The sequence below is a fragment of the Danio rerio genome, chromosome 15, assembly GCF_052040795.2.
Source record: "Danio rerio strain M-AB ecotype USA chromosome 15, GRCz13ab, whole genome shotgun sequence".
Classification (NCBI taxonomy): Eukaryota; Metazoa; Chordata; class Actinopteri; order Cypriniformes; family Danionidae; genus Danio; species Danio rerio.
The window spans coordinates 28,930,381-28,956,632 of NC_141035.1; the positions used below are offsets into that span (position 1 = coordinate 28,930,381).

Below are 26,252 nucleotides of genomic sequence, written 5' to 3' on the forward strand. Positions count from 1 at the left end.
ATGTGTGTGGAAAAAGTAATGACATTTAGCTTAGAGGTGATTTATGAGTCTTGTCTTTCCAGTTAAACATATATTATTATAATATGTAGTTATTATTAATATGCATTTCGAATTCAAACATTAAGATTGTCCGTTTTTAAGGTATTGAAGCATTTCTTATCGCTCATCAAAGATGCACTAACTTGAAAAATATAGTAAAATAGTAATATTGTAACATTATTAGAATTTAAAATAACTTTTTTTTGAACATATTTAAAGGGTCACGACACACCAAAACACATTTTTTTAAATGTTGACAAGTGTCAAGTGGGAGATGTCCAACATTGGTAAAAACACTATTAGGACACATATATTTCTAGATTACAACAGTCCAATTTTTCCGTGCAGTGCAGTTTTTGTGGCTGGTAAAATAGTGTATTTATAACTTATTTGTTTATTTCAACAAATAAAGTTGTGAATAATAAATACCATTGCACGACTTTAATATTCACCTCGTCCGGAGCATTTTCACTTTCTCCTGTATTCCCAGGCATGTTTGTGTTGAAAGGTTCAAACTGGGGTTCGACGATGTCGACCAATTTGGCATATTACATAATATTAAAGCATTGCGATGGACGATGGCATCATCTTTGCTGGTGATTTAATTATTTATGATTATTTAATTAATTCATAACAAATTAATTATTTGTAGCCTACATTTCAACTACCTGACCCGCATGGTCTTTGTTTTACCCATAACCAAACCATAATTAAATAAAGATAATTTACACACAAATTATCACCTGTTAATCACTTTTTTCTGCGGGACTCTGGCATGAATAGTGATCTGTGTCATTATAATGGCGTCAACAAAATTGGTTGATAAAAAAAGGTGCATGTTACTTGATAGATTCAAAAGACCAAAGAGTCATTAGATAGAGACAAGATTAAATAAATATCACATTTAATAACTGTAGTGAGACCCAATCTAGTGGTACATCACTGATAAACTTTTAGACGTGCACTGCTCTCTGGAGTTTTGTGCTCAAAGCACCTGTTGACTGCTTGGAGCTTAGACGTGCACATATGCTAAAGTGCATGACAGATTGTGTGTGGTCACATGATGTTTGTTTTTCAGTGGTATAGGAGGGTGGGCTTTTTCAGAAATGCTAGATGAAAGCCAGTGTGGACGTGGTTTGTTTTCATTCTAAAATGAAAATTTTAAACTAAGATGTATTAGTGTAAATGGGGCCAAAGTTTGTATTTTTTTTCGAGCAGGTTGCTGCTACGATGGGGGCAGGGCGGAGGATCGCGATGCCAGCTCAGCATCTTGATGTCCATAGGCCATTGGCAATGAACAATGGCATCGTCTATCGACCCAACCATAGTTCAAACTGATAAGGTAGTGGATCTGCGCTGACATTAACTAGATAATGTGACTGAGGGGAAGCTGGTGGAGAGAAATCCTGCACTTCCACACAGCTCTCAGATCCACTGTAAATCGCTGTCAATCTCCCCTGTGTCTGTGTTTGGGTTGCCGGTGTGCAAATGAGCATTTTTATGCATGTAACAAAACTCCCCTTTTCATGCAAACCCTTCCCTCTTTCACCGCTGGACACTCCCACCTAAACAAAGCTAGTTCACCCACTTTTCTTACTTTTTTCAAACTAGAGGTGTGAAAACACTCTGCTGAGACATGGGAGTTCATTTTGAACTGTCATTACCACCACTAATATTAATATAAATCAATACCTAATACAATATAATTATTACAACTTATTTATTTATGATAAAAGCAGTAATGGTGAAATGTTACAATCTATGCAGCACAACATTTTTTTTTTGTTACAAATATATTTTTTTCCTGAAAGCTATTACTCAATTTTCAGTGTCACACAAACCTTCAGAAACATTAAAACATTTAAGAGCAATTATTTGTTGTATTAAAAAAAATCTAAATAAATTTTTTAATAAAGCTTTCATAAAAAAGTATTAATTTACAAGAAAACAAAGTGATAACACTGTTACCCCCCCCCCCCCCCCAAAAAAAAAAAAAAAATAATATAAAAAAACTTTGTGAATGTACATGAATACTATTATTAGTGCCACTTTAGTTTGTTGTTTCAGTACCTGTACTGGTTAGTGACTGTGGAGGTGGTTAGGCATTAATGATGATGTACAGTCTATCCTCTACACAGTGGTGTTCATCTGTTCAGTGAGCGTGTCTGTTAGATGTCCAGGTCAGTGTGTTAAGCACAGGTCACTGACCAAGTGTTGCATCACATTTAGAGAAGGCATTGACAATTGTGCATTATTTTCAGTCTTGTTTGTCTGATGCTGTCATGGTCACTCTATTGCACGAAAGGTTAAAAGAGGTCCTCGTGTTCCCCTGAAATCAACATTTGAAACTTTATAACATAATTTAATTAGAATAAAAGAATAAGATCTAAATCAAATAAAAAAATCTTCAGCAGATTAAAGTTTCTGCCAAAAGTTTCTGAGTCTTTTAAAGACAAGCCGTGGGTCAAGTCTCAAGTCAAATGCCTAAGGGTCTAAAAGTCTCAAGTCATTTTTTACTCAGCTTTAGTGCCTCAAAAATCTAAAATAGGCAAGGGACAATAACCAGTTTCAAGGTTATTCTTCCTTGAGAAACGTTCTGTTATACTGTTCCTACGATACATAATGTTTTTATTTTGTAAACTCTATTTAGTTTTTTAGAGCAACAGTATCTCCAGCAGAAAAAAGACCCTCCACATCAAAAACTACTGGTCAGCCCACAATTCAAGAAACATTTGAAAAACAAATCGCTTACACACCAACATCAAAGCACGCTATAGACCTGGGGTGCATTTACCAAAACCATCGTTTGCCAAATAAGGTTGCAAGTTCCGTCGTTACAAACATAGTTTGTTGATTTGCCGTTTCCCAAATCCATTGCTCCAATGAACATTCGCAAACTGTGTCGCAAACTTGAACACTTGCAACTCCAACTCTGAAGCTGTAGTTAAAAAAAGTTTCTGGCTGTGTTCTATTTCCACTTTTCCCCCCTATGCCCTATTCATTTTGAACATTCTAACATTTATAGTTGGAATAATTAAAAGTAAAAAAGCATTAAGGTCATCTCTCTTAGTTGTAATTTTCTTTTAAACTATACTACAGTTCAGTTTTAGCTTCATGTTTATTCTTTTATTTATGAAATACCTGTACTGTATATGACATGGGCCTGCGGGTTAGAACTTTCTTTAGTGGTTTACATGTGTCAAATTGTAAAAGTAGACTTTTCAAAAAAATATAAATAAATAAACAATATCCTTCTTAATAATAATAAAAATAATAATAATAATAATAATAATAATAATTATTATTATTATTATTATTTATATTTTATTATAATAATATTTATAATTATTATCACCATCATTATCATCATCTTTTATATTATTAATATAATTATTAAAGTATGATTTTTTTTCATGTCTGAATGATCTGCGACAGAGAAACTATAGGTTTTGGGAAACACTCGTCACTACATCGTTCTTTTCCCAAACAATGCATCGTACTATGATTTTATGAGGAGTTCAGCCACGAGTTATGTCGTTGTTGTGCACCCCTGAACAGTGCATTGACATAATTTGAAAATTTAAAAAGAAACCTTTGGAGATCTTTCTTTTCTTTGGATTAGAAGAAAAGTGTTTTTTAAAACTAATAAAGACAGCAGAAGTCACTGATTTATTTTTATTATTTAGCCTGACATGTTTATTGTTCCAAAATGCACTAAATGTTTTCTAAAATAAAATATATTGTGTTTAACGGGGATTTTTTTTTTTTTACCTAGACATTTAAAAAGAATATTGTTTAGAGCAGCAATCCCACCATGAAACCATAATATTCTTATGATATTCAAATAAGAGCTAAACTATTTAAATTTACTAGAAAAAAATGATAATATAAAAATATTTGCAAAGTGGCAGATCGGGTAATTACTACCCTTTATTATGTGTATAAATAAAATGTTACATTTCTAACCAGAACAAAGTATTATTTTATTTTGTTATTATTTCTTGACTGTTAAAAAAAATTCCCATCTCCACGTAGTGTAGCTGACCTGTTTGTTTTCTGGTTCTCTGTAAACATCTCTGATAGGGGCGTGTGTAAGGTGCTGCCTCTCTCATCAAAGCCTCTGCTATTTAAATCAGCTCTGCTCTCAAGTGCCTGGCTCATTACACTGGTGTTTCCTTCACTGTCATTTCACCCCGCTCACTGTAGATCCCCTCCTGGCTCCCCTTTCTGTCTTTATGACTTAGAAGGCAGTTGGCAAAAGCATCTTAGACCTTATTTCCCTCTCATTGGCCCACGATGCCCTCAAAGTTCTGCTTTTCTTATGGGACTATAGCAAAGCACCTTTTTCCTATGCATTACTATGAGTTACGCTAATTTTAAGAGTAACATTCATTAAACTGTATTAATCAGTGAAGTGTTTAATAAAACTTGTTTATTATCCTGAAAGTTCATCCATCAAATCCTAAAAGGCAACCTATTAGAAGTAATTAATTACTTTCAACAGTCCATGAATTAACCCCAAAACTAGAAACAACTTTCTGTAGCAATATTACCAACATATATTGAATATTACTGTAATGTAGGGAATACAAACAGAAAATAATCTGGTGGAACAACATGCAGCAAACTGAAAAGAGCTTTCTTGCGATACTAATGCCAGGCTAAAATATCAAGCATGATGCTATATTTTTATGATGGGCAAAAATAAAACACAAAGTCAAATGGAAATATGGATGATCTGAAGTGCACCATTATTATTCAAAGCAATTTGTTTTGGTTCTTTTGAACAGAGGTTCCTTAATTGGAAAGTGAAGCCCATAATTTAAAACGCAGTAGTCCATGTGGATACAGAAACACAGAGAGGAGGCAAAAACACTGTGGTTTAATCCTCCTCAAACAGCCTGTGTGTCCACAATATGTTTTTCTTTCATTCATTTTATCCCTCCCAGTCATACTTTTGGCTGTGATGTTTCCCAGAGTTATGTCTGTGCCCCTAACCAGATTTTCTCTCAGTCCTAAAGAAAAATGGATGGTAATTAATTGATAACAGATGGATAAGTTTAAACAATGGTGGGTTACAATAAAGCATCTCTGCGTCGACTGCTGTCACAAGGCAAAATGAAGGGAAGCCAGACTCCCAGAGCTGCAGAATAAAGCTGCGGAGACATTGCACTTTTCTTCCCATAGACTTACATTCATACGGACGCGAATGCATCGGACTGGAAATGCAAGGTCGTGCAAGGTCAGTTTACTGCATTGGAAAGTTCAAGCTTGGTGAACTCTGACCTGCGAAATCGCATCACTTGACTGCATGAGACCAATCGAGGATTAAAACATGACCTCTCTGTACAGGAATTTAAAGTATGGAGCAATCGTTTGTTTTCTTTTTTAATATCTCATCATCTTGTTTAATCCCGCCCCTTTTTGCAGCGCCATACAACAGAATTTTGCACAAAGTCTAATGAGACCACAGCTTTACATAAACTTGACAATCAATCAATCAATTAATCAATCAATCAATCAATCAATCAATCAATCAATCAATCAATCAATCAATCAATCAAATCAAATCAAATAAAATAATAATAATAATAATAATAATCATCATTTTAAAAGTCACAGATAACAAATGGCTGTCTAAAATTCTGAAATAATTATGTTTTAAAAACTGTTTGATGGCCTGTTTGCATTGCTTATTTTTACCCGCTTCTAATGTTATCAATCGATTGAATTATCAATGGTTATCAGCTGATAGACATGGGCCAGAAGGGGCCTTCAGCACCTACTCTTACACTGTAAAAAAAATCTGTTTCACGTAAATTTTAAGTTTGTTTTTTATCAGCAACTTGTGTGCCGGAAAAAAAAAGTAAAATAATGGCCGTTAAATTAAAGACATTTGCCATAAAATATTATATTATGTCTGATATTATATTACAGAAATTTACCAGTAGGCGTAGAATGCCATTACTGGCCCATATCTATCTGTCAATAATTACTGATAATGCCCATTCAATCAAGTGCGAATGTTATACATCGATAACATTCGCATCGGCTGTTATTTTTTACAATTACATTTAAATAGTTTAACTGCCATTTTAAATTATGTTAAATTGAATAAAACACACGGGTACCGATTTTTTTTTTTGTTTGTTTGTTTGTTCTAGAAGGTCTCATATGCTCAAAGAGGGACTCTTTTGTAAATGTATTCAATTAGGAAAATATACTGTATGTTGTTCAAATAAATGCATCATGGTGAATATATGACAAAAACAGAAATGCAGAGAAAAAGAAGTGTTAGCGTATGTTTCTTGCATCATTCTTCTCGGCAGCAACTTGATTTGTCTTTCTTTTACTCAGTGATTGTGTTTCTTTGCTCATTTAACACCATCAGCTTGTGATCTCCAGGCCTCGTTATGTTCACTGTGGGCCGAGCAACCACACTTATCAAGCTTGAGAGCTCATTAGATAAATTTGGCCTTTTTTCACGGTCCGAGCGCGGCAGATAAACAGTGGGCTATGGCTGATCATGGCAGGCATTGTTATTTATAACAAAGGTCACTCGAACCAACACAAATGCCAGTGCAAAGACTCTCACAGTGCCCTCCAGTGCCAAAGGTTGCAGCTACAACAAATTCCAGCAGATACACATAATACCCATCAATGCCCTCTGCTCCCTCTGAGTTATTACATTATCAAAAAAATCTATTACATTTTACTCAGAGCACTGGGAGCTTTGAGTTATATTAGAGACTAGGAAATGCGGTTTTAAAAATGTGTTAGACCAGCAATTACTCTGAATGTTGTTTCAACTAGTTGAACAATATTTTGGTGCTTTGTGAATGGTTTGGGAGTACCCATGTTGTTTTGAAGCATAAATTAGTTTTGCCTAATACATTATTATTATTATTTTTTGTTTGTTGTGACTTTCTTTATACTGCTATGGTGCTTTTGCTTGATAATAGAAAAATAAAGATAATAGGAAATACTAAGAAAAAAAAAAACAAATGGAACAAAACAAACAAAACCACAACAACAAATGCATCAGCAAATACAATAATTTTCAAAGGACAGGTAATGCTATAAAATATTGATTATATAAATCTTTGCATTTATACTAACATTTATTGCTTTGTACTAGCATTATAACTCAATAATAATAGCAATATAATAATAATCATGATGATGATGATGATGGATGATGATAATGATAATAATAATAATAATAATAATAATAATAATAATAATAAAATAATAATAATAATGAAATAAAAGAAAATAATAATAATAAATAAAGTACAAAAAAGAATCAAATATTCATGTGTATTTTAAGCAATTAATAATAAAAAATATAGGCACAGTGTTTACAATTGTGTTTTTAATTGACCAATATTAAATATTTTTATTTAGAAAAAAAAAAAAAATCGCTGAATAAAAACTGTCGCTTCCTGCTGTCTACTATTTTAATTGCTCAATCTCTATTAAGTAAGGTAGACTCTGATTGGCTGTTCAATTGTTCATCAGCTGTAAAGAAAAATAGTGTGAACATGATAGCAATACTGTTCTTCAAAACAATACTGTTATTTGATCATTTACAAAACATGTAAAATGATCAAAAATCATTTTACATGGGCCTAAACTTAGACAGTGGCTAAAGCAATAAAGAAGTTCAAAAAGAGCTTTCCAAATGACAGAAAAAGAGTCCACAATATGTCTATAACAATACCGGTTTGGAAGAACAGTACTGTTATCACGTTCACACTATTTTCTTTTACAGCTAATGAGCAATTGAACAGCCAATCAGAGTCTACCTTACTTTATAGAGCTTCAACAATTAAAACAGCAGACAGCAAAACTTGCATGATTTTAATAAAAAGAACCTATTCATCATCTGCTGGTGTGGACGGTTATACATAGAAGTTATCTTTAACTTCATTGTTAGACATTTTTTTGTATTTTATTACAGTGCCTTATTGTGTCTTATTACAGTAACTTACCTGTAAATGTGCACTACCGCGGTTTTATTTTACTGTAAAACAGCCTTCTTTTTATGGTAAAATGTCCTTTACCACATTTAAATTTTATGGTATGACAATTTTTACAGTACATTTACTGTAATTTTTAATGCTTAAATTTTACATTATCAGTACAAAACCTTTATTTTTAGTACTTACTATTGAATTCAATGAGTTCCAAACAAGTTATTGTTTATTTCATCATCTCATTTTTGTCTTCAACTACATTAGCAGTACTTGATTACAGTAGAATACCGTAAATTTCCAATATTCAGTAAATTACTGTAAAATTTTTCAAATGACCCACAATGCAGTGCATATTACAGTAGTTTTTGCAGTAAATAACTATAAAATTGCAGCAAAGTCTAACAGTGTTTATAATCATATCTTTTGGTATGAATGAGCTATTACTCCAGGGGCCTCATGTATCAATGCTGCGTACGCACAAAACCGTTGCATAAGCTAGATTTCACTCTTATGTTTGGATTTACTAACGATGAAATTAAAGTGAGAATGTGCGTTGGTCCATGCCAACTTCATGCCTGGTGTACGTGCATTTCTTATGTGCGTGTGTTTGTTTTATCTCCATTGGCTACTCCTAGACGCAGTTGTATTAAATTGCACACTACAAAGTATCTTTGAGCTGTGCAAATGCAGCTGTATGGGACAGGATCATCCGCATATCTAGCAGGTATGTAAGGTTTCCATACCATGCAGTTGACAAGCCAAACAATAAAGCGTAATTTGCAGCGATTACTGGTTTTCCCAATGTAATCGGAGCGATCGACCGCACGCACCATCTGAAGATGAATTTGCATACGTGAATCAGAAACATTTTTATTCAATAAATGTGCAAATATTATGTGATGCTCAAATGCGCTTAACATAATACACACACTTATTAATGATTCCTACTTGTCTTCCTCGTGATGAAGAGTAGGCAAAATCTGATGTGTAGTGGGGGAAAAAAAGAAGAATGAGTTCATCAGACTCTGGATTCGAACCAGGTTCATGATCGATTGAGTCAAAACATGTTGCCATGCGCATTACGAGCTACGCCACTCACGCTTCTGTTTGTCCCTCTCTTTAGTTATGTTATCTCTGTCAATCAAATGGTGATGGGCGGGAATCACTCAACTAGCTCATTCCAATGAGGTGCGTTGTTTGCACTTAGCCTAAATAGACACTACAAAATTTTACACCTTTACATTGTACCATTTCTTTTTTGATTTACTCACAGTGTGATGTTCAGACCCCACTGTGTTAACTGCGTCAGCTAAACTCTCCCACTCTATTTTATTTATTTATTAATTTTTTTATTAATTCCGGAGGACAAACTTGCAAATAACACTTTTTTCTGTGGTCTACCTCCGAAAGGAATTTACATTCTGTTAAAAGTTTTTTTGCCATTGCTATTTCATTTGGTTTTGCCAAAGTAGAGTCATTAGCATATTCATTCTGGGGAGGAGGCAGGCAGGGGTTTTGCGCTTGTGCACTTGCGCTCAGTTTCACATTAATTCGGATGTACATAGAGAATATGCATGGGATTCCGTGTACACAGTGTTTTATAAATCTAAATTTGTTACTGCGTATGCACATTTACAACTTTGTGTGTACGCAGTGTTTTAGTATGAATTCAACGCAAGTCTTCATACATGTGGCCCCATATGATTATTAAAACTTGAAATAACAGTCTCTGATAGCTCAACAACTCTTTTTCTGAGAAACCGAGAGTATCTCAGTTAAATATATTTGATTACCAAAATAAATTATAAACATAACCCTGCCAAACATATAATTTCTTTTCCTGTTACCCAAATAAACGTTCCTCTGAGCTATAATTGGTGACAATTTAAGATCTATTTTCCGTTTTTGAAGCATGCTCCACTTTGTCCTGTTGAGTATAAGGTCAGTTAGCACATACTGTTTTTATTCTAGATGCAATAATAAAATCACCGCCACTTTCTGTAAAAGGATGAGATCTATTATTGAGGTCTCGGTCCTCTGATCTCTAATTCCATCCAGGGCAAACGCACCCTGTCGTGGCAGCCAGTCGCGAGGAAATTTAATCACAGGAATCAGTAGCAGCTGGATTATTTTGGAGCATAGTAACAGTATCATGCCTGGATGATGAGTTTTCCGGGAGGTCCATAATGTGGAAAATGTGGGACATTTATATTGCATGAGTGGCACTGTAGATTGCACATATATATGTGTGTCTGTGATGCAGAATGTTGTTGCCCTTCTATTTCATAATAATATCTAATAACTGTGCTTAATGATAAATAGACCCTATTATGGTGAGCTATATAGTTTCTTTCAACAATAAATATTCTCCATATTAAGTAAACTATTATATGAGTTTGTTGTGTGTTCCTATAGACCATTTTTTCCCAACCCTGTTCCTGGAGGCACCCCAACAGTACATATTTTGGATGTCTGCCTTATCTGACCCATTCATTTCAGGTTTTAGAGTCTCTTCTAATGTCCTGATGAGTTGAATCAGCTGTGTTCGATAAGAAAGAGGCTAAAATGTGTACTGTGCCTTTAGGAACAGGGTTGTGAAAAACTGCTATAGACATAGTATACAGTTTTTTTTCTACATAGAAAGCAAAAAGAGTCATATTTTAACACTGAACACTTTATGCAAAGTATCTATTAGCATTAAATGTGGGGTAATTGAGCAATGTAGCTAGTTTTTCAATTGATATGAACATATGTCACGTAACATGACACACATTATTTTGAATCTATTGCCAGAGGTTGAACATTGCATTCCTAATATCTGCAATTAGAATACAAACAGCTTCCAAATGATCCTACAGTTCTGAGTAATTAAACATTAGATTGTAATTTCTCTAATGAGAGCTGGCTGATTGAATTCAGATTTGTGATCTATTAAAAGACAAGACAGCACAGGCAGTTCTGTCATCTCAACTCTGCAAGGAGTAAAGCTGAGTGATGAATATGTTTGTATAACGGATTCCACCGTGTGTTTTAGTAGATCAAATAAATGTTTCATGTTGTTTTAAAGTCACAGGAAATTTGCTCAAAACACAAATGAAGATATTGTAATAAAGTCTGTGGAAATACCATGGAAATTGTTCACTCAAAACTCTGGTGGTCCAAAATAGAAATCCGAAAATACATTTAAATGATTCCGAGCAGCTTCAATCAAGTCTTCTGAGGAGACATAATTGCTTTATATGTGGAACTTTAATTCAGAAGCTTTAATTCAGGCTTTTATTCACATTGACCAGATTGGACAAACTCAAACATGTTTGCTTGATGTGAGAATCAATGAGTTTCATTCTTGAAAGGAGGTATGGTTGACCTTGTGTTTACCTGTATTATATGAATATGAATGTTGAGTTAACATTTAAACACACACACATTTTTAATAAAGTTATGCCCATCCATCTTTCACAGCTTATTGGCTGACTCTGATAGTCATCATTTGAATTTACTTAATTTTTCATATAACTTTGTTATAATCTCAGAACATTCAGATAAACAGTAATATCACAATTGTGTGAAAATAATGTATTTATGTATTTTACTTGTAATTTATATCAGACATTATATCTCACAAGTCAGAGAAATTAGAATTGCCAGTAGAACATAATACTTGTAGGATTATATCTGCCAATTCTGACCTTATTTTATTTAGCTTTTTTTCTCAGGTATTATGGGTATATACACTCACTGGCCACTTTATTAGGTACACCTTACTAGTACTGGGTTGGACCCCTTTTGCTCTCAGATATTTTGGTCCATATGCTGCAGATTTGTCGGCTGCACATCTATGATGTTTCACCACATCCCAAATGTGCTCTATTGGATTAAGGTCTGGTGACTGTGAAGGCCATTTGAGTGCAGTGAAATCATTGACATGTTCAAGAAACCAGTTTGAGATGATTCACACTCTATGACATAGCTCGTTATCCTGCTTAAAGTAGCCATCAGGAGATGGGTACACTGTGGTCATAAAGGGATGGACATGGTCAGCAACAATACTCGGGTAAGCTGTGGCCTTGACATGATGCTCAATTGGTACTAATGAGACCAAAGTTGCCTCATCTCGAACCGGTCTGTCCATTCTCCTCTGGCATCAACAAGGCATTTGTGCTCACATAACTGTCGCTCACTTGATATTTACAGTTTTTCTGGACATTCTCTGTAAACCCTAGATATATATATATATATATATATATATATATATATATATATATATATATATATATATATATATATATTTTTTTTTTTTTTTGTGTTAACGAGCAGTTGGACAGGTGTACTTAATAAAGTGCCTGATGAGTGTACCTTGCAGTTCTGTCTATGGTTCAGCACCTATGATGAAAAACTCTACTTTCAAGCTGTTTGGAGATACATAAGTGTAGGTATAGTGTATACACTGTCATATTGGGGTGACATAAACACACCCAGTCCTTTTTTTTCAATTTAACAATTTAACAACATAAAAAAGATGAACCAATTGGAGCGGTTTACAGACCGACCGCAACTTGATGTAGGAGTGCGGTCCCTCCGCCCACCGAATTAATTGACAGCTGCGCCTATTAACATGTCCCGGTAGTCACGTGTATAATCATATCATCGAGACAGGACGTGTGCAAAGAAACCGGGAATAAAAGGTCTGTTCAGTTTGCTAGGATCACCAATCATCATCAAATGTGATCAAGAGCAAGTTCCACATGTTTCAAATGTTTTTAAAACAGTGCATGTGTATAATGAAGTACAGCTATTTACTTCAGCTTTACTTCATCAGCACAGCCGCGTGTCAGAACAATTATAAAGGAAGACGATTCAATCTCGGTTTGTGGACATTAAATCAGGTTTATTTTGTACATTAACATAACAGATATTCATACAGCAGTGGAGAATAACCTGTATCCTGTCACATTTGCGTGCAAAAAGAGTGCAAAGCTAAATGCGCTCTGTCTGTGTGTGTGTGTGTGTGTGTGTGTGTGTGTGTGTGTGTGTGTGTGTGTTTCTGCGCTGTGTATCTGTGTGTGTGTGCGCGTGAACATTGTAACGACATTGTGTGTGACTCATCAATGCAACTGCACAATAAATACTCATTGGTAAAGTTCTTACTGTAGTATTTCTCTCAAATGCTACTTAAAATCTTCTTCTTTTAAGTCTGTCTGTTGTCTGACGCAGCCGAGGGAGGAGATTAAGGCACGTAGAAACGTTAGTCGGGGAGGACTAGCCTTAAAGGCGCAGTACGACAAAACTGCCCCTAGTGCAAAAATGTATAAAATAGAATCTTGTAAAAGGTATAATGAAATATCTGATGGGTGTTTTCAGTTGAAACTTTACAGACACGTTCTGGAGACGCAAAACACTTATATTGAATCTGAACAAAGGGGTAACCTACATGTAGGTGCTCTTTAATATTGAGCAAATGCAAGTTTGTAAAATTAAAAAAGCCTAAATAAACTCACAGTTGCAACAACAAAAATATATTTTATAAAAGTTTATTTTTTACTTTTTTACCTTTAGTAGTGGAAATACCTTTTTTTAAAGTAAAAAAAGACTTGACAATTATGCCATTTTTTGTTGTTATAATTGTGATCTTATGTGTTGCAATACATTTTTTTTGTAGATGGGTATGAAAACAGGCTTCTATAGTTAAAATTCCATGCATATACACTGCAATTTAAAATGATCATAATGTAATGATTAATAAAAAAATACTACTACTACCACCACTACTACTACAACTAATAATAATAATAATAATAATAATAATAATAATAATAATAATAATACATGCATTTTTAGAAACTTGGTTTAAATGAAAAGTCAATAGGTCATATAAAGCAATCAGGCCTCTTTCAAAGATCTCTTTTAGAATGTTTGGAAGTCAGAGTTTGGTTGAACAGAAAGTTCATCTGAAGTTGAACTTTCATTAAAATATAATTTTAAAGGTGACTATTTTTCTGACAATGAACAGAAGTATTATAAGTTTGGAACAATATGAGGGTGAATAAATTATAAAAGAATTTAATTTTGGGGTGAAATAACCCTTTAATAAAGCATATTGCTGAAGTAGTTTCAGGTTCTTAAAATCTGTAATAACAGTGAACTTAAACTCAGAGAGGTCTTAAAGCCTTCAGTGTCTTTGTAGGAAGATCTTTAATGCACCGCAGAGATTAACACCCTGGTTAGTTTTAGATGAAAAGTACAACTGCAGTAATTATGGCTCATTTGAAACCTTTTCCGCTTTCCCTTTCTGTTCTGACAGTGCTGAATAATTGATCGCTTTCCTCAGTGAAGTGGTGCCATTGAACAGGTACACTGAGGGAAATGGGTCATTGCTACATTCAGAAGGAATAAACGTAAACTCTGCCTCTCACTTTCATGTGCTGTGCTTGCGTGCAGAAAGAGAGAGAGACGGGCAGAGTCATTCACTTTAATTCTGATTTCAATAAATGATGAAATGTTTGAGATTTCGAGTTTAGAAGTTTGGCTGTATTTTTTTTTCACTTCCATCTCTGCCTGATGAATCTTTCATCTCTGGCTACAAAAGACTGCCACTTGTTTTGCTAACACTGAGCTGGTGAGACATGGGGATTCTTTCTTTCAGAACAGGCCTCAGTCTGAATCTCAAAGCTGCAACAAACCTCTCAAGGTAAGGTCAGGCAGAGAATATAATAGTAAGACATTCTTTGCTTTGCAAATCGAGAGAAACTTTAAAACAGATTTCAATTTCCGCTTTTATACACTTGTATGCTTATTATGTTCTCTTTGTATTTTTATTTTCAGCCTTTACATTTAAAAAAAGAATATGTGTTATTTTATATATTCTTTTTATATGTAAAAGAGACATGTTGCATTGAAAAGGACAAAGAACCTACTTTTTTGGCACATAAATAAATTCAATGATTTGCAGCATTTAGTTTAGTCATTTAGTTTTAAATATTTTGTTAATGCAAACAGAAAAAAGTATGCAAAGTACTTGAATAAATAAGTTGTGTGAATGAATTTAAGGCATATTTCACCCCAAAATGAAAATCAACCTTTGTTACAGTATCTTCTTATTTCTGTTAGACCCAAAAGAAGATATTTTGAAAAATGTTAGAAACACATAGGAGAAACAAAAAGATGCAGTCACCAGTTACAAGTTTTTAACATTCTGACAGATCTGGAACAAGTAGAGTGTGACAAAATGTCAGAAATAATGACATAATTAATATTTTTGTTTTTATTTGATTACTAAAGTTTTGTCCACTCTGAATAAACGTGTTCACTTATAAATTTATCATATTTTTGGAAATTAAATTGTTGAATTAATGATTCAATCACTTAATTAGAGACACCTACTGTGTTTGGAATGAATTATAGTTATGAATGAGTCATCTGAATGTTTCATTTAATAACGCACTCATAAAAATTCGCCCTACAAATCATGTACATTGAAAAACAATATGCAACACAGGCTCATTCTGAAAACCTATGTGGGTTTCTATAGATCACAAATTATTTAGCCAGAGCTACATATGGCTGGATTCTGCCTTTAAAACAAACGCTAAAGGGTGGTGTGATGCCGTTTATTTTTTTTGCTTACCATCTGACTGCTTACCTACATGTGGTCAGCTTTTTCTCTGTTACCAGTATGTCAGGTAGTTGATATGTATGTCGGCAGACTTGAGATATAGAGTTGATCACGATGATGGGGGAGTTGGAGTCCATTGAATAACAGTTCAAGAAAGCAGAAAGCAAAAACAGATGCTAAAAAATAAATAAACAAGTAAATAACATAGTAAGTATGTAGTAAAAATCTTACAAAATGGTAAAAAAAAGAAAAAAAAACAGGCAAGGGCTTTTCTTTTTCTGAATTGCTTTTTAAAACACTGCATTGGGTTTAGGAAAGGGGGTGAGTGGGTCAATCTGTGCTTTTAAAATACTATTGGTTGGGTTTAGGGAATGAGGGTGATGCGTCGATTGGTCAGTCAGTCAGTAAATCAGTCAACAGTGGCCTCTGGTGAATATGTGCAAGAACAGCAGACACTAATTGCTCTCACGAGAGAAATTTGAGATCTGAAAAAGCATACACTGCGGCCTCTGGCGGTTTCTCGCCAACAAAACTGCAAAAAAAATTAAAATAAAAACATAGCTCCTGGGATGTAATTTGCTCTCTCCAGAAATGTATATAGGAGTACACAATCAGAAGGAGCTTGCGTTGACAATATAATCTGTTAAAAATTGTACTCTATACATGATATAAACTAAATTATGTCTATAAATGAAATAAAGTAATTAAAAATATTAAGTTATTAGTGTTTAGTACTGAATATTTACCTTATAAAACCATATATCTACAATACTAAAACTGCAGAAAAGTTACTGTAGTAATCATGTTTTAACTTTCCAACCTTGGTTAGAATTGATTTATAGCTACTATGGTTTTACTTAAACATATCATACTTAAATATGATATGATACGTATTATTATATCAAACCAATTTTTCATTTTTGTAAGCATGGTAAATTCTAAAACAACATAAAAACATTACAAACATAACACAGTACCTGTGCACTAAAGCCACTCATGGCACTAAAATGTCAACAGTTTCTCATTCTTCCCGGTGTGTGCCCTGAAATGGAAAAGGCCCAACTATTAGCATTCTAATAGTTCCAGATGAACAAGCGAAATCCTCCAGAATTTTTTGTTGCCTCTAGGCCAGCTGCTTTGATTCTGAAATTAGAGTTGGCGTCATGGTGGGTGACTCTGTGAGTAGAGAGGGTTGTGTGATTAAGGCAGCATGAAACAGCGCCTGCCATTGCTAAGCAGACAGAAGACCTCCAACTAGCCAGCAGTGGCTCTCCTTCAGCACTGTCCTATTGCATACTGAGACATCAAGCACTTAGTCTCCAGCATTTTATAAACAGCCTAGCAGGGTTGTGTCAAGTGATGCTCACAAACACATCTCTCTCTTTCTGTCTCTCTCATGTCTATCCATTGCTCTCTCTTTTTCTCTTCTATTCCATTTCGCCATGTTCAGCTGTCAGATAATCTATCTCTGTGTTGCCCTCGGCCTTCTCACTCTTACTGTTCATTACTGGTCTTCCAATTTTTCTCTCTCTCATCTGGCCAATGTGCCTACATTTTTTTCTCTCTTTTATGTAGTATGTTCCAAGTTCTCAGGTTTTAACTGGCTAGCAAGGCCCTGTTAGCCCCTGCTGGCCATAACTGTGCACTGACAATACCAGCACATGGGATTGAAATTTGACTATCAATCATCAAGATGTAAGCACTCGCACTATTGGTATCATGTTGTGTATTGCATACTATTATCTTGTTTGGGAGAGATTGGCCCCCTAATTAATGTTTTATCCCCCCTAAAGGACATCAAAACAAGATGTTTGGGGGGGGTCAGCTCTTTAAATAGTGAAAAATAATTTGCTCTGAACTGTACTAAATTACTAAAATTAGAGACGATATAAATATACATTTGATCACCCCTATAATGGTTCATACCATTGTGAATGCATAATCTCGCCAATCAGACTATGCGAGAAAATATTCATTCAACATTCTGAAACTAGCAGAGCTAGAGCACCGATAGACGCTGTAAGTGTTCACAAGACACTTTTTTCTAGAAAAACAGGTATTTGTATCTACATAGCCTAAAAGTAAATTCAAATTAGACACAGTTTGTATCATTTCACCTAGAGTAACCTCTGAAACAGCTAATCAGAGGATAATGTGTGTCAGAATACACTCAATATCCCTCAAAACAAGTGTCCCTCCCAATCGCTAATGTATAAATTGCACGATGCTGGTAGTGTCATCTTGGTTATTGCATAGAGAGTATTGCATACTATTCTACTATTACTACAGTCATGTTGGATATTGCATGCCATCATATTACTGGTACTAGTGTGATATTGGATACTGCATGCTACCATAATGCTAATATTATACTAATACTACTAATACAAATACTACTAAAATCCTTATCGTGTTGGTTATTGCATACTACTAGCACTAATATTATACTACTACTACATCATGTCAAATATTACATACTGTGATGTTGCTAGTAATATTATCATGTTGGTCATTGATTACTACCATACTATTACTACTACTATCATCATGTTGGTTATTGCATACTACTAGTACTAATATCATCTAGGTTACCACATACTGTTAAACTACTACTACCACATGTCAAATTTTACACACTGTCAAGTTACTTCTAATATTATCATGTTGGTTATTACATACCATATCATTGTAAAAAAATCTTACTTGAGGTTTTGGTCTTTTTTTATAGTCCAGCTATCTAAAGAATATATAAATAAGGAAAAAACACTGTCATATTTTCCGAAAAAATAGGGCAAATTCAAGTGAGTTTTCCTCAAAAAATAAGCTAAAAAATTCTCAAAAAATTAAAAAAAAATAAGTAAAAAAACTCACTTAATTTTGATTAGTTATTTCTGAAAACAAGACAATATTTATTCATTGTCTAGAAAATGCTTCTTGATTTAAAACTTGTTTAGATAGTTGGGTTATAAAGAAGACAAACACTGTAAGAAAGAAATGCATTTTTTGCACTGTACATCTACCACTGCTATGTGGGTTATTGCATACTACTAATACTCATATCATCTAGAAAACTGCACCCTACCATAATATAACTACAGCATGTCAAATATCATGTTGGTCATTGTATACTGCCATACGCCTACTACTAGATCTACTACTTTCATCATACTATTTTCATTCATGCATACTACTTGTACTAATATTAGGTTACAGCATACTACCATCCTATACTACCGCATGTCAAATATACTGTCAAGTTACTACTTTTACAATGTTGAATATTGCCCACTACCATAGCATGCGTATTATTTTGGACGTTAATATATCGAACATGATATGAGTATTATTAATTTACTTCTACTACTGCGACATCATGTTTGTTATTTCTTACTTTCATGCTTTATACTAACATTATCATTATTTTCAAATTTTGCATACTAACTGCTGCATCTTACTATAACAATAAATGTCGTGTTGGTTATTGCATACAGATTATTGAATACTATTATAATATTATTTCTGCCATGTTGGACATTGCATGCTATTATTTAACTACTACTATGAAATTGAATACTGCATGCTATACTACTACTACAATCATCTCGTTGGTTATTGCATACAGATTATTCCATGCTATTATGATATTATTACTGTCATTGGACATTTTGTGCTATCATATTTCTTGCACTAGTATGATATTGAACACTGCATGCTATACTACTACTACTTACTACTACTGCCATCATCAGTTTGGTTATTGTACACATTATTATTGCATGCTATTATAATATTACTGTTGTGTTGGACATTGCATGCTATCGTATTACTTGCACTAGTATGATATTGAATTCTACATGCTATACTACCACTACTAATATCATCTACTGTAGGTAACTGTACACTGCCATACTAATATTAGATTATGTCAGATATTACATATTGTCATGTTGCATATTGCATACTCCCTATTGCTTACTACTTTACTAATAGCATGTTGAAAATTGCATATTACTAATGCAACAATACAATTTGACTCCTATTTTAGCTTCACTTCATTGTCTTCTTGTCTCTTTTGCTGATTATTTTAAAGCATTTAATGGACAAACCCTTCTTACATTTCTGAACTTGTCCTTTTGAATTTAGCCAAGTTTCTAAAATCTGCTAATATTGCTATTTTATGTGTCCCCCGGTCATGGCTTAAATCGAAAGGTGACAGAGCTTTTGCAGTTGCTGTTCCTAGTTATGTAATCAGTTGCCGCCTGACATTATGTGTGCTCCTATTACTTTAGTTTTTGAATCTATACTCAAGACACATCATTTTTCTGTACCCTTTCTTGTCTACGAACATATGTATTGGTAATTGCTATCATTTATTTTTCAAGTTCTGCTTTTGTTTATTATTTACCGTCATTTGTGCTTGTTTTGTACAGCACTTTGGCCAGTGTATGCTGACTTTAAATGTGATCTATGAATAAAATGTACTTAATTTCTTACTAGAAGTGTCATCTTGGTCGCTGCATGCAACCTAGTATATACTATTACTACTCTAATGTTGGACATTGCATGCTATTACACTACTAATACTAATATGAAATTGGATACTGCACGCTACAATACCTTACTACTTTCATCATATGTTGGTTAATGCATACAGCTACTAATATGATATTGGATACTGCATGTTACCATACTACTTTTACTATCATCATGAGGGTATCATCATTGCATACTTCCATACTACTACTACTGCTGCTGCTACTACTATCATCATATTAGTTATTCTATACAGCCATTCTAATACTATTACTACTATCATGTTAGTTTTTCATACTACTAGTACTAATTTCATGTAGGTTACTATATATCATACGCACACCAGCCATACTATTATCATCATGTCAGATATCACATGCTATCTAGTACTTATGGACTTATCTTGTAGTAGCTGGTACTATTATAATGTTGGATATTCCTATGCTACCCTTCCTACTAACACTGTTAGTAGTAAAGTATCGCATTGGGTATCGCACACTACTGGTTGTATCATCTTGGTGATTGCATACAGCCTGCTACATATGCTACTATTATTATAGTACTACTGTCATGTTGGACTTTGCATGTCATCATGCTAATCATACTACTAGTATGATACTGGATACTGCAAGTTACCATACTACTAATAATAATATTATCAGCACGTTGGCTATTGCATACTTCCATTCTACTGCTGCTGCTATTATTACTGCTACTACTACAACTATGATCATGTTGATTACCATGTTACCATACTAATACTAATACTCTCAGCATGTTGGCTATTGCATACTTCCATTCTACAACTGTTGCTGCTTTTACTACTACTACAACTACTACTACTACTACTACTACTAATAATAATAATAATAATATCAGCAAGTTGGCTATTGCATACTTCCATTCTACTGCTGCTGCTACTGCTATTACTACTAATACTACCATGATCATGTTGATTACCATGTTACCATACTACTACTAATACTATCAGCATGTTGGTTGTTGCATACTTCTACCAACTACTACTACTACTACTACTACTACTACTACTAATAATAATAATAATAATAATAATAATAATAATATCATAATGCTGATAACCATATTACCATACTACCCATACTTCTACTGCTATCAGCATGTTGGCTATTGCATACAAACTCTACTAGTACTGCTGCTACTACTACTACCAGCATGTTGACTATTGCATACTTCCATTCTACTACTGCTGCTGCTATTACTACTACTACTACTACTACTACTACTACTACTACTAATACTACTATCATCATGGTAATTACCAAATTACCATACTTCTACTTCCAGCATGCTGGCTATTGCATACTTTCATACTACTACTATTGCTGCTGCTACTACTACTACTTCTTCTTTTTCTACTACTTCCAGCATGTTGGCTATTGCATACTTAAATACTACTATTGCTACTGCAACTATTACTACTACCAACATGTTAGCTATTGCATACTTCCAAACTACTACTGCTGCTGATGTTGCTACCATTACTACTACTGTCAGCATGTTGGCTATTTCATACTTCCATAATACTGCTGCTGCTGCTACTGCTAATATCATGCTGGTTTTCCTTTACTAATAGTACAGTATTGGTAATATAAAATATTGCATGCTACTATATTAGTACTACTAACATCATATTGGTCATTGCGTACTAACAAACTACTACAACTATCATGTCGGATATATCCAACTAAAAGTACTAATATCATATAGGTCATTACATTCTACTATGCTGCTGGTACTACTATTATGATGGATATTGCATAATATTACTACTAGTATCATATTGGTTATTGCATACCGCTGAAAGTGTCATCTTGGTTATTGCATACAGGCTATGGCAAGGTTCCCCAAACTCATTCCTGGAGGGCTGGTGCCCTGCATAGTGTACCTTTCAAGCCCAAGTAGATACACCTGAACCCAATAGTATCTGGATGAAGCCTTTATGATGCAAGCTGAGATTGCATCACTCAGCAATGCAATGTCAGACACAATGCACTCAATGGAATAACATCACTGTGATGGGTAGGATTAGGGGTGGGGTTAGGTGAGCGCATTAAAAAGCATTGAATGCTGCTCAGATTGCACTGCACCAGGTCTGCATCCAGACCCCTCTCTCTGAACAAGCTAATGGAGCTCTTACTAGGTATACAGTAGTAGAAACCTCCATGTATGTGTGTTGAAGCAAGTCAGAGCTAAAATCTACAAGACAATGACTCTCAAGAATGAACGAACGAAGAGTTTGGACACCACTGGCCCATTGCATACTATTGTCATGTTGGACATTACATACTAACATACTAACATACTAATAGTAATAGAATAGTATTGGATGTTACTACTCTGTCTTTACTATCATCATGGTGGTTAATGAATATTACCATACTACTACTACTATCACCATGTTTGTTATTGTATACGTTCACTACTACAGCTACTACTACTATCATCATATTAGTTATTCTATACAGCCATTCTAATACTATTACTACTATCATGTTAGTTTTTCATACTACTAGTACTAATTTCATGTAGGTTACTATATATCATACGCACACCAGCCATACTATTATCATCATGTCAGATATCACATGCTATCTAGTACTTATGGACTTATCTTGTAGTAGCTGGTACTATTATAATGTTGGATATTCCTATGCTACCCTTCCTACTAACACTGTTAGTAGTAAAGTATCGCATTGGGTATCGCACACTATTGGTAGTATCATCTTGGTGATTGCATACAGCCTGCTACATATGCTACTATTATAATAGTACTACTGTCATGTTGGACTTTGCATGTCATCATGCTAATCATACTACTAGTATGATACTGGATACTGCAAGTTACCATACTACTAATAATAATATTATCAGCACGTTGGCTATTGCATACTTCCATTCTACTGCTGCTGCTATTATTACTGCTACTACTACAACTATGATCATGTTGATTACCATGTTACCATACTAATACTAATACTCTCAGCATTTTGGCTATTGCATACTTCCATTCTACTACTGTTGCTGCTTTTACTACTACTACAACTACTACTACTACTACTACTACTAATAATAATAATAATAATAATATCAGCAAGTTGGCTATTGCATACTTCCATTCTACTGCTGCTGCTACTGCTATTACTACTAATACTACCATGATCATGTTGATTACCATGTTACCATACTACTACTAATACTATCAGCATGTTGGTTGTTGCATACTTCTACCAACTACTACTACTACTACTACTACTACTACTACTAATAATAATAATAATAATAATAATATCATAATGCTGATAACCATATTACCATACTACCCATACTTCTTCTGCTATCAGCATGTTGGCTATTGCATACAAACTCTACTACTAATGCTGCTACTACTACTACCAGCATGTTGACTATTGCATACTTCCATTCTACTACTGCTGCTGCTATTACTACTACTACTACTACTACTACTAATACTACTATCATCATATTAATTACCAAATTACCATACTTCTACTTCCAGCATGCTGGCTATTGCATACTTTCATACTACTACTATTGCTGCTGCTACTACTACTACTTCTTCTTTTTCTACTACTACCAGCATGTTGGCTATTGCATACTTAAATACTACTATTGCTACTGCAACTATTACTACTACCAACATGTTAGCTATTGCATACTTCCAAACTACTACTGCTGCTGATGTTGCTACCATTACTACTACTGTCAGCATGTTGGCTATTTCATACTTCCATAATACTGCTGCTGCTGCTACTGCTAATATCATGCTGGTTTTCCTTTACTAATAGTACAGTATTGGTAATATAAAATATTGCATGCTACTATATTAGTACTACTAACATCATATTGGTCATTGCGTACTAACAAACTACTACAACTATCATGTCGGATATATCCAACTAAAAGTACTAATATCATATAGGTCATTACATTCTACTATGCTGCTGGTACTACTATTATGATGGATATTGCATAATATTACTACTAGTATCATATTGGGTATTGCATACCGCTGAAAGTGTCATCTTGGTTATTGCATACAGGCTATGGCAAGGTTCCCCAAACTCATTCCTGGAGGGCTGGTGCCCTGCATAGTGTACCTTTCAAGCCCAAGTAGATACACCTGAACCCAATAGTATCTGGATGAAGCCTTTATGATGCAAGCTGAGATTGCATCACTCAGCAATGCAATGTCAGACACAATGCACTCAATGGAGTAACATCACTGTGATGGGTAGGATTAGGGGTGGGGTTAGGTGAGCGCATTAAAAAGCATTGGATGCTGCTCAGATTGCACTGCACCAGGTCTGCATCCAGACCCCTCTCTCTGAACAAGCTAATGGAGCTCTTACTAGGTATACAGTAGTAGAAACCTCCATGTATGTGTGTTGAAGCAAGTCAGAGCTAAAATCTACAAGACAATGACTCTCAAGAATGAACGAACGAAGAGTTTGGACACCACTGGCCCATTGCATACTATTGTCATGTTGGACATTACATACTAACATACTAACATACTAATAGTAATAGAATAGTATTGGATGTTACTACTCTGTCTTTACTATCATCATGGTGGTTAATGAATATTACCATACTACTACTACTATCACCATGTTTGTTATTGCATACGTTCACTACTACAGCTACTACTACTATCATCATGTTGATTATTCCATATCACTAGTACTAGTATGATATTGGATACCAAATGCTACCATACTATTACCACTAAAATAATTTCGGTTACTGGATACTACGATGCTACTACTACTAATTTTATCATGTCGATTATTCCAAACTACTTGTACGATATTGGATACCAAATACAACCATACTACTACTACTAACATCATGTTTGTTACTGCATGCTACAATACTACTACTACTAATACTGCTTTTATCATGTTGTTTATTCCATACTACTAGTAATACTTATTGCATAATATATTTATATTACTATTCTCATGTTGGACATTGTATGCTGTCATAATATTAGTATGCATATTAGGATTGTTGCTGCATTCTATCATACTTCTAGTAGTAGTCTCATGTTGGACATAACATTACTAAGCTATTGCATCCTACAGTACCATAATGATACTACCAAGTAGCAAAATGGATTAACATGATGCGATACTAGTCATTATTGCATTTATGATACCAATAAAGTTCACTATTTGCTGCCTAACATGCATATTCCATTTTTGTGATGTAAAGCCTCTAGATCTAACCAGTATCTCATTGAATGCCTGAAGCAACAATGGAAATCAAATCAATAGCATGCTAGTTTTCCTGTCCAAACACCAGCTCAAGTTCATCTGTTCCCTTGATTAACTTCTAGCATGTTGTAGTGTGGTTCAGGTAGAGTGGGACCCCTCCTCTCCAACACTATTTCTGTCTCTGCTGTTCTGTTCTTTCGCTAGTATGTATTCAGATCACAATTGCCTGTCTAATTAGAGGAAGGCAATGAGAAAGAAAACGAGAGTCCTCTCTGCCTTATCACCAATCCTACCCTCGGTCCTCTCCTCCTCTTTTCTTTCTCTCTCTCCCACTCATTTCATTCTATCAGATGTATCACAGGCAGATTTTGCTAATTGATTCGTTAAGAGCCCTTTAATTTCACATGGCATACTGGATCCATTGTTCTGGAAATGTGTCAGGGTGGCTATATATAACTATATTTTCACTAACAATGCTGAGAAAACATCAGCTCATGATGTCACTTCCTCATCAAGGACATTTGTGAGATGCACTCAAGTGCAATAATTACAGAGAGGTGCACATTCAGTATTCAATAATTCTGTTCTATAGTTACACTTATGACTCACGCTTTACTGTGTAATGAACTATTTGTAGCAATGCATATTTTAGTTCATTTGCCTATAGTAAGGTAAAAACAATACAATGTCTTTCCTAGATAGCAATGAAATTCAAATAAGTTGTGCTCAAGTAAGACTTTTTTTTGTTTAAATAAGATTACAATTTCAGCCAGTATATTATTCAAAGATGATCATATTTGGAAGCTTATT

The 26,252-nt window shown here is 34.3% G+C and overlaps 1 protein-coding gene and 1 long non-coding RNA gene across 6 annotated transcripts in view; one reads left to right on the forward strand and one right to left on the reverse strand.

Annotated features, from left to right (window-relative positions):
• The window catches only part of rtn4rl1b (reticulon 4 receptor-like 1b), a 298,377-nt gene that overhangs the window by 122,002 nt on the left and 150,123 nt on the right, over positions 1-26,252 (forward strand).
• LOC147833685 (uncharacterized) overlaps positions 1-26,252 on the reverse strand; it is a 291,750-nt gene that overhangs the window by 21,722 nt on the left and 243,776 nt on the right. The gene's annotated exons all lie outside the window — the stretch shown is intronic.